This window comes from Haliotis cracherodii, unplaced genomic scaffold, assembly GCF_022045235.1.
Source record: "Haliotis cracherodii isolate W230 unplaced genomic scaffold, xgHalCrac1.p SCAF_9, whole genome shotgun sequence".
NCBI classification, from domain to species: domain Eukaryota; kingdom Metazoa; phylum Mollusca; class Gastropoda; order Lepetellida; family Haliotidae; genus Haliotis; species Haliotis cracherodii.
In genome coordinates, this window is record NW_027266343.1 from 49,480,353 (window position 1) to 49,491,618 (window position 11,266).

An 11,266-nucleotide genomic window follows, 5' to 3' on the forward strand; every position below is an offset into this window, starting at 1 on the left:
TAAGATAATATTTATTGCAGAAACATTCCATTACGGGACAGATGCAATTTTAAAAGACAAGACATTATGATTCATATATACATATATACAGACATACATAATTTACATTCCTGTAGACACATACAAAAAAACAAAATAATCAATATTACATATTTGATGATATTTTTATACATAAAAAGTCAACGGTTGATTATGAAGGGGTATTTATTGTTTGAAATTATAGATATGGAAACAAATGCAGTTGATATTGACTGCTTCATTATTTGACAGGATGTACTGAAATAATTTATCTTCTACATTTCCAAAACAAACTAATTATTCTTAACATTGACCTGTCCCTCAGCTCCTACGTATAGTCATGTCAACAGTTTGAGAGAAAATACACATATATCGTATAAACCACGGCGAATGTTTTCTGGGATAAAAGATGGATAAAGCAAGCAATGAAAATTCTGTAATTGAAACAGTCTTAGTATTGTGAGAAATCAGTGAGAAGTTCAGTGAGGTACGGCACCAAGCAAGCAGCATATACAGTACACATATCTCCGCTGACGGATCAGTTCCTCCTTGCGCATGCGCCTGTGGTGAATTCCAGAGACAGAAATATCGGATACCTCCTGCGAGAGATGCTGGACTTTGGACCCGAGGTTGTAAACAAGTTCTGTTCATCAGCCTTCGGTCCACCGATAACGGCGATATCATGTCAAAATAGGGTAATCCTTAGACCCTTGTAAAACTTTCCATTGGTCACGATAGCTCACAAAAGGTGGTGTGATGAGAGTTGTGTAAATGTGGTTTATCTGATATATTTACTTAAATAATATGGAGGTCTGGAGGCCTGAACTCCATGAAAACATTTGTAACTGAAATCGCTCTTCCTTCTGTACGTTGGGTTGGCAACTGTACTGAAAGAAAAGTCCATGGATGTGTAGTTTGTTTGTTTGTTTGTTTGTTTGTTGTTAATGCCGCACTCAGCAATATTCCAGCTATATGACGGTGGTCTGTAAATAATCGAGTCTGGACCAGACAATCCGGTGATTGACATCATGAGCATCGATCCACGCAATTGGGATACGATGACATGCATCAAGCAAGTCAGCGAGCCTGACTACCCGATCGGTGACAATTATCTATTAAAGTTATTTGCACTCAACACATGACGAAAACGAGTTTGGAATAGCTTTTCAGAAAAACCGATGTTGCGTTTGGTAAAAGATGGGCACTTAAATAGACTTAAGAATTATCATTACTATGAAGTAAATTTATCATCCATCATCCCGAGGCAAGGGCGTTATCTGACTATATATGTCCAGTTTCCACTTATTGCTGGCATATTGCTGAGTTCGGCGTTAAACAACAAAGGAAAAAATCATACCCAATGAAGTCACCTTGAATAGCTGACATCACACAGATCAGTCAACAGTGCGTATAACCTCCACTGAGACGTAAACAAGCTATAACTGGACGCCGAACTGAGAACGTTAGACGTCTGATCTGGGCTGGTGGAATCCGCAACAGCCTTGGTTGTAATAAATCAAATTATATTTTGATATAAATGCAGGGTTTGTAACTGTTGGTATTATTCCCCCCCCCCCCCCCCCCCCCCCACACACACACACACACGTCAGTTTATATATATATATATATATATATGATCTACATCTAACAAAACAATACAGTTTAACTCAAATTTGGCAAAACTAATTTAAAGAAAATATTTGATGAATATGAGGTGTTTTGCCATATGCCACATGTTTGTTACTTCAAATGATCACCATGGAAACTAATCCGTCCTCATGAAGACGAACTTGTCAACAGGGTAATTTTGTCAGTGAAAAGTATTCATTTTTCTGATACCTCACAAAACTAAACAAAAATAAACGTGCTCCTTTCAGGGGCAAAATAATATTAGCATTTGCTTCCAATGGCTTCTATTGGATGAAATTTGTGAAGCTGAAATTGATATTCAACACTTTTAGGATGAGCTGACGTCACGACAGTAGTACATTTTGGCCTTTATTACTGTGCAAACTCAAAATCCATCCAGTGAGTGAGTGAGTGAGTGAAGAATCTTCTTCTCGTAATTAATTAACTCACGTCTGCAATAAGCGCGTGTAGTACGTTTTACTACACTTTAATAAAGGCTCGTAGAAATATCACGGCGGGGGACACCCCACATGGGCTTCACACATTGTACCCATGTGGGGAATCGAACCCGGGTCTTCGACGTGACGAGCAAACTCTTTACCCACTTGGCTACCCCACCACCCAAACTCGGGTAAGAAAATGTCAGGTAAAAGAAATTCTCTTGTTGGTCCACCAGGTTGTTTGCCATCGTTGACCACATGCATGGATCGACGCTCATACATTCTACCCTTGGTTTGTATGCTCCAGATCATACGACACACTGAGGCCTCAACAGACAGACAGATAAGGATTCACCGACTTTAGCAAACACTGGTGTTAGCATTGTTCCCTTAAGCTCAATATGCGTATCGAGAGCACCCGTCATGGTTGGCCGTGCCTAACGTCTACAGTCACGATCTGTTGTGTGGAAACAGAGGTCGTGATTCTCCAGCTAAGCATATGGAGTTCTATAGGCCTCTTTCATTGACGCAGACCAGGACGGGTAGGAGAGGAATACCGGTTATTCTTTTTTAACGTATATTGTTGGGATTTGTTTTGTCGACGTCAGCCCTGGCCTAGTTTACAGAGGGGTATGTCATTGAAAAAAATATTTCTTTCAAACTACAATAGAACAGAGACTTTTTAGGGTGGACTGAAACCTGTATGTGATGTTATGTTAAATGTAAATATTGGCGTGGCAGTATAATTGAATTAGCATTTTTGACATTACAACTGTCTACTAATGGGCACTAAATCCATTCATTCCATTATAGCCACCTGGGACTGGGGTATATACAAACAGCAACGAAATTACACATTATGCTCTCATTAAAAGTCTAAAACATAATAAAAACAGGCTCTGAGATGGAATAGCTACAAAATGAGACACTCGACTTAAGACTTCACACGTGCAACCACACACGGCCTACGACTTTACAGACCGCCTCCGTGGTCTGGTGGTAGCGCGTCCGCCCAAAGAGCGGAAGGCTGGGGCTCGATCCTCGGTCGAGCCACACCAATAGATGTTAAAAGATGGTGCTTGTTGTTACTAAGCCTGGCGCTCGGCGTTAATGGGCTAAAACAAGGACTGGTCGGCTCGGAGTCAGTATACTGTGTCTGAGTGGGGTATTTATGTAAAACTGTGGCGTTGTATCTCAGTGGGCTAGCACTATACAATCAGCATTACTCCGTTCTAGTTCTAGTACAAGCAGCCTCCCCCCCCCCCCCCCCCTAATCCCTCAACCCCAAACACACACATATACGCTATATAAGTGCTTCATAACCCAATTTCTTCTAGGACTTTACACAGACAACCACACACGACTTTAAGCTTTACATTAACAGGCAAACACGACATAAGACTTCACCCCAACAGCCACACACGACATAAGACTTTACACTAACAGCTAAACACGTCATAAGACTTTACACTAACAGCCACACACGACATAAGACTTTACACTAACAGCCACATACGACATAAGGCTTTACATTAACAGTCACACACGACATAAGACTTTACCTCAACAGACACATACGTCATAAGACTTTACACTAAAAGCCACGCACGACATAAGAGTTGAAACTAACAGCCACACACGTCATTAGACTTGACACTAACAGCCACACACGACATAAGACTTCACCCCAACAGCCACACACGACATAAGACTTTACACTAACAGCCACACACGTCATAAGACTTTACACTAACAGCCACACACGTCATAAGACTTTACACTAACAGCCACACACGACATAAGACTTTACACTAACAGCCACACACGACATAAGACTTTACACTGACAGTCACACACGACTTAAGACTTTACACTAACAGCCACACACGACATAAGACTTTACACTTACAGCCACACACGACATAAGACTTTACACTAACAGCCACACACGTGATAAGACTTCACCCCCAACAGCCACACACGACATAAGAATTTACCCCAACAGACACACACGTCATAAGACTTTACCTCAGCAGCCACACACGTCATAAGACTTCACCTCAGCAGCCAGACACGTCATAAGACTTCACCTCAACAGCAACACACGTCACAAGACTTTACATTAACAGCCAAATACGACACTAAAAGCGACACTCGACCTCATACTTTACGCCAACAGCAACAATCGACCAGAGACTCGACTTCCATGTGTTGAGATGTTGTGTCTACTTTCCGTAGCAAATGAAAAACATCTCCCTGACAAATATGGACTGTGTCTTAGTCAGTGTTAATTTTGCTGGAAGATTGTTATCTCAAGATTAGATTTTTTGGTGAAGACAGTTTGTGACAACTATACAGCGTGTCATGACTTGGTGTTAATGTACATGTGTTGATGTTAGTGTAAAGCGATGCCAGTGTAAAGTGTGATGTTGTTGTGTAAGATGTGATGATGTCAGCGTAACGTGTGATGTTAGTGTGAAGTGTGATGTTGTTAGTACAACGAGTGATGTTAGTGTGAAGTGTGATGTTGTTAGTATAACATGTGATGTTAGTGTGAAGTGTTATGTTGTTAGTGTAACGTGTGTTCTTGTTAGTGTGAAGTGTTATGTTGTTAGTGTAACGTGTATTCTTGTTAGTGTGAAGTGTTATGTTGTTAGTGTAACGTGTGTTCTTGTTAGTGTGAAGTGTTATGTTGTTAGTGTAACGTGTGTTCTTGTTAGTGTGAAGTGTTATGTTGTTAGTGTAACGTGTGTTCTTGTTAGTATGAAGTGTTATGTTGTTGGTGTAACGTGTATTCTTGTTAGTATGAAGTGTTATTTTGTTGGTGTAACGTGTGTTCTTGTTAGTATGAAGTGTTATGTTGTTGGTGTAACGTGTGATGTTAGTGTGAAGTGTTATGTTGTTAGTGTAACGTGTGATGTTAGTGTGAAGTGTGATGTTGTTGGTGTAACGTGTGTTCTTGTTAGTGTGAAGTGTTATGTTGTTAGTGTAACGTGTGTTCTTGTTAGTGTGAAGTGTTATGTTGTTGGTGTAACGTGTGTTCTTGTTAGTGTGAAGTGTTATGTTGTTAGTGTAACGTGTGTTCTTGTTAGTGTGAAGTGTTATATTGTTAGTGTAACGTGTGTTCTTGTTAGTGTGAAGTGTTATGTTGTTAGTGTAACGTGTGATGTTAGTGTGAAGTGTTATGTTGTTAGTGTAACGTGTGTTCTTGTTAGTGTGAAGTGTTATATTGTTAGTGTAACGTGTGATGTTAGTGTGAAGTGTTATGTTGTTAGTGTAACGTGTGTTCTTGTTAGTGTGAAGTGTTATATTGTTAGTGTAACGTGTGATGTTAGTGTGAAGTGTGATGTTGTTGGTGTAACGTGTGTTCTTGTTAGTGTGTAGTGTTATGTTGTTGGTGTAACGTGTGTTCTTGTTAGTGTGAAGTGTTATGTTGTTGGTGTGACGTGTGTTCTTGTTAGTGTGAAGTGTTATGTTGTTAGTGTAACGTGTGTTCTTGTTAGTGTGAAGTGTTATATTGTTAGTGTAACGTGTGTTCTTGTTAGTGTGAAGTGTTATGTTGTTAGTGTAACGTGTGTTCTTGTTAGTGTGAAGTGTTATGTTGTTGGTGTGACGTGTGTTCTTGTTAGTGTGAAGTGTTATGTTGTTAGTGTAACGTGTGTTCTTGTTAGTGTGAAGTGTTATGTTGTTAGTGTAACGTGTGTTCTTGTTAGTGTGAAGTGTTATGTTGTTGGTGTAACGTGTGTTCTTGTTAGTGTGAAGTGTTATGTTGTTAGTGTAACGTGTGATGTTAGTGTGAAGTGTTATGTTGTTGGTGTAACGTGTATTCTTGTTAGTGTGAAGTGTTATGTTGTTAGTGTAACGTGTGTTCTTGTTAGTGTGAAGTGTTATGTTGTTGGTGTGACGTGTGATGTTAGTGTGAAGTGTTATGTTGTTGGTGTAACGTGTATTCTTGTTAGTGTGAAGTGTTATGTTGTTAGTGTAACGTGTGTTCTTGTTAGTGTGAAGTGTTATGTTGTTAGTGTAACGTGTGTTCTTGTTAGTGTGAAGTGTTATGTTGTTAGTGTAACGTGTGATGTTAGTGTGAAGTGTTATGTTGTTGGTGTAACGTGTATTCTTGTTAGTGTGAAGTGTTATGTTGTTAGTGTAACGTGTGTTCTTGTTAGTGTGAAGTGTTATGTTGTTGGTGTGACGTGTGTTCTTGTTAGTATGAAGTGTTATGTTGTTGGTGTAACATGTGATGTTAGTGTGAAGTGTGATGTTGTTGGTGTAACATGTGATGTTAGTGTGAAGTGTTATGTTGTTAGTGTAACGTGTGATGTTAGTGTGAAGTGTTATGTTGTTAGTATAACATGTGATGTTAGTGTGAAGTGTTATGTTGTTGGTGTAACGTGTGTTCTTGTTAGTGTGAAGTGTGATGTTGTAAATGTAACGTGTATTCTTGTTAGTGTGAAGTGTTATATTGTTAGTGTAACGTGTGTTCTTGTTAGTGTGAAGTGTTATGTTGTTGGTGTAACGTGTGTTCTTGTGAGTGTGAAGTGTTATATTGTTAGTGTAACGTGTGTTCTTGTTAGTGTGACGTGTTATGTTGTTAGTGTAACGTGTGTTCTTGTTAGTGTGAAGTGTTATGTTGTTGGTGTAACGTGTGTTCTTGTGAGTGTGAAGTGTTATATTGTTAGTGTAACGTGTGTTCTTGTTAGTGTGACGTGTTATGTTGTTAGTGTAACGTGTGTTCTTGTTAGTGTGACGTGTTATGTTGTTAGTGTAACGTGTGTTCTTGTTAGTGTGAAGTGTTATGTTGTTGGTGTAACGTGTGTTCTTGTGAGTGTGAAGTGTTATATTGTTAGTGTAACGTGTGTTCTTGTTAGTGTGACGTGTTATGTTGTTAGTGTAACGTGTGTTCTTGTTAGTGTGACGTGTTATGTTGTTAGTGTAACGTGTGTTCTTGTTAGTGTGAAGTGTTATGTTGTTAGTGTAACGTGTGTTCTTGTTAGTGTGAAGTGTTATATTGTTGGTGTAACGTGTGTTCTTGTTAGTGTGAAGTGTTATATTGTTAGTGTAACGTGTGTTCTTGTTAGTGTGAAGTGTTATGTTGTTAGTGTAACGTGTGATGTTAGTGTGAAGTGTTATATTGTTAGTGTAACGTGTGTTCTTGTTAGTGTGAAGTGTTATGTTGTTAGTGTAACGTGTGTTCTTGTTAGTGTGAAGTGTTATGTTGTTAGTGTAACGTGTGATGTTAGTGTGAAGTGTGATGTTGTTAGTACAACGAGTGATGTTAGTGTGAAGTGTTATGTTGTTAGTGTAACGTGTGTTCTTGTTAGTGTGAAGTGTTATGTTGTTAGTGTAACGTGTGTTCTTGTTAGTGTGAAGTGTTATGTTGTTAGTGTAACGTGTGATGTTAGTGTGAAGTGTTATATTGTTAGTGTAACGTGTGTTCTTGTTAGTGTGAAGTGTTATGTTGTTAGTGTAACGTGTGTTCTTGTTAGTGTGAAGTGTTATGTTGTTAGTGTAACGTGTGATGTTAGTGTGAAGTGTGATGTTGTTAGTACAACGAGTGATGTTAGTGTGAAGTGTTATGTTGTTAGTGTAACGTGTGTTCTTGTTAGTGTGAAGTGTTATGTTGTTAGTGTAACGTGTGTTCTTGTTAGTGTGAAGTGTTATGTTGTTAGTGTAACGTGTGTTCTTGTTAGTGTGAAGTGTTATGTTGTTAGTGTAACGTGTGTTCTTGTTAGTGTGAAGTGTTATGTTGTTAGTATAACATGTGATGTTAGTGTGAAGTGTTATGTTGTTGGTGTAACGTGTGTTCTTGTTAGTGTGAAGTGTTATGTTGTTGGTGTAACGTGTGTTCTTGTTAGTGTGAAGTGTTATGTTGTTAGTGTAACGTGTGTTCTTGTTAGTGTGAAGTGTTATGTTGTTGGTGTAACGTGTGTTCTTGTTAGTGTGAAGTGTTATGTTGTTAGTGTAACGTGTGTTCTTGTTAGTGTGAAGTGTTATGTTGTTAGTGTAACGTGTGTTCTTGTTAGTGTGAAGTGTTATGTTGTTAGTGTAACGTGTGATGTTAGTGTGAAGTGTTATGTTGTTGGTGTAACGTGTATTCTTGTTAGTGTGAAGTGTTATGTTGTTAGTGTAACGTGTGTTCTTGTTAGTGTGAAGTGTTATGTTGTTAGTGTAACGTGTGATGTTAGTGTGAAGTGTTATGTTGTTAGTGTAACGTGTATTCTTGTTAGTGTGAAGTGTTATGTTGTTAGTGTAACGTGTGTTCTTGTTAGTGTGAAGTGTTATGTTGTTAGTGTAACGTGTGTTCTTGTTAGTGTGAAGTGTTATGTTGTTAGTGTAACGTGTGATGTTAGTGTGAAGTGTTATGTTGTTGGTGTAACGTGTATTCTTGTTAGTGTGAAGTGTTATGTTGTTAGTGTAACGTGTGTTCTTGTTAGTGTGAAGTGTTATGTTGTTAGTGTAACGTGTGATGTTAGTGTGAAGTGTTATGTTGTTGGTGTAACGTGTATTCTTGTTAGTGTGAAGTGTTATGTTGTTAGTGTAACGTGTGTTCTTGTTAGTGTGAAGTGTTATGTTGTTAGTGTAACGTGTGTTCTTGTTAGTGTGAAGTGTTATGTTGTTAGTGTAACGTGTGATGTTAGTGTGAAGTGTTATGTTGTTGGTGTAACGTGTATTCTTGTTAGTGTGAAGTGTTATGTTGTTAGTGTAACGTGTGTTCTTGTTAGTGTGAAGTGTTATGTTGTTAGTGTAACGTGTGTTCTTATTAGTGTGAAGTGTTATGTTGTTAGTGTAACGTGTGTTCTTGTTAGTGTGAAGTGTTATGTTGTTAGTGTAACGTGTGTTCTTGTTAGTATGAAGTGTTATGTTGTTAGTGTAACGTGTGTTCTTGTTAGTGTGAAGTGTTATGTTGTTAGTGTAACGTGTATTCTTGTTAGTGTGAAGTGTTATGTTGTTAGTGTAACGTGTGTTCTTGTTAGTGTGAAGTGTTATGTTGTTAGTGTAACGTGTGTTCTTGTTAGTGTGACGTGTTATGTTGTTAGTGTAACGTGTGTTCTTGTTAGTGTGAAGTGTTATGTTGTAAGTGTAACGTGTGATGTTAGTGTGAAGTGTGATGTTGTTAGTACAACGAGTGATGTTAGTGTTACGTGTTGTGCTACATGTGTAAAGCGCATTGATGTTAGTATAATGTTCGTGTGTTGCTATTGTTGTATGTGTAAAGTCATTTAGGTCGTGTATACGTGTTGCTGTTTGCGTAGAAGTTAATTCTTAGGTCGTAAGTTGCTGTCGATTCTTAGGTCATGTGTTACTGTTGGTGTAGATTCTTAGGTCGTGTGTTACTGTTGGTGTAGATTCTTAGGTCGTGTGTTACTGTTGGTGTAGATTCTTAGGTCACGTGTTACTGTTGGTGTAGATTCTTAGGTCGTGTGTTACTGTTGGTGTAGATTCTTAGGCCGTTTGTTACTGTTGGTGTAGATTCTTAGGTCGTGTGTTACTGTTGGTGTAGATTCTTATGTCGTGTGTTACTGTTGGTGTAGATTCTTAGGTCGTGTATTACTGTTGGTGTAGATTCTTAGGTCATGTGTTACTGTTGGTGTAGATTCTTAGGTCATGTGTTAGTGTTGGTGTACATTCTTAGGTCATGTGTTACTGTTGTTATAGATTCTTAGGTCGTGTGTTGCTGTTGTTATAGATTCTTAGGTCGTGTGTTGCTGTTGTTATAGATTCTTAAGTCGTGTGTTGCTGTTGTTATAGATTCTTAAGTTGCATGTTGCTGTTGAAGATTCTAAGGTCGTGTGTTGCTGTTGTTATAGATTCTTAAGTCGTGTGTTGCTGTTGTTATAGATTCTTAAGTTGTGTGTTGCTGTTGAAGATTCTTAGGTCGTGTGTTTTGTTGTTATAGATTCTTAAGTTGTGTGTTGCTGTTGTTATAGATTCTTAGGTCGTGTGTTACTGTTGTTATAGATTCTTAAGTTGTGTGTTGCTGTTGTTATCGATTCTTAGGTCGTGTGTTACTGTTGTTATAGATTCTTAAGTTGTGTGTTGCTGTTGTTATAGATTCTTAGGTCGTGTGTTGCTGTTGTTATAGATTCTTAAGTCGTGTGTTGCTGTTGTTTTAGATTCTTAAGTTGCGTGTTGCTGTTGAAGATTCTTAGGTCGTGTGTTTTGTTGTTATAGATTCTTAAGTTGTGTGTTGCTGTTGTTATAGATTCTTAAGTGTGTGTTGCTGTTGTTACAGATTCTTAAGTTGTGTGTTGCTGTTGTTATAGATTCTTAAGTTGTGTGTTGCTGTTGTTATAGATTCTTAAGTGTGTGTTGCTGTTGTTACAGATTCTTAAGTTGTGTGTTGCTGTTGTTATAGATTCTTAAGTTGTGTGTTGCTGTTGTTATAGATTCTTAAGTTGTGTGTTGCTGTTGTTATAGATTCTTAAGTCGTGTGTTGCTGTTGTTATAGATACTTAAGTTGTGTGTTGCTGTTGTTATAGATTCTTAAGTTGTGTGTTGCTGTTGTTATAGATTCTTAAGTTGTGTGTTGCTGTTGTTATAGATACTTAAGTTGCGTTTTGCTGTTGAAGATTCTTAGGTCGTGTGTTTTTTTGATGATTCTTAGGTTATGTGTTGTTTATGGTGTACATTCATAGGCCATGCTGTACGGCCGTTTTCACTCTCACCAACAAACAACCCGAGTGACCCGAGACGTTGTCCTCAAAACAACAAACAAAAAGAACCCACGCGAAGAAAACCATGCGATCTAGGTCTTCGTCCTCCCAACAACAAACAGCTCGATGTGTCAGCCCTTCTTCGATTCACAACAACTGTGCCCTGTGCTGGTAGATAACGACACCTGTGTGTGACGTGGACGTTGACCGACTTTCCCCAGGCTTACCATCAATACATGGAAAACAACACACCATCTGCAGTGCTATGACTAGTTGTCTACTGACGCATACAAGCTGGTATAGACTGCTGTGTCAGCAAACGTGTCAGCACATTTCTGAATTAACGATTTCAACGAGATTTGTGTCGCGCATAGTGGAAGTATGTAGATCAGTCAAGCTTGCAATGGTGGTCAAATTCACTCCGCTAATATCATCGGTTCTTGAGAAACTGACCCAAGCTTGAAATGGTGGTCAAATTCACTCCGCTAATATCATTGGTTCTTGAGAAACTGACCCAAGCTTGAA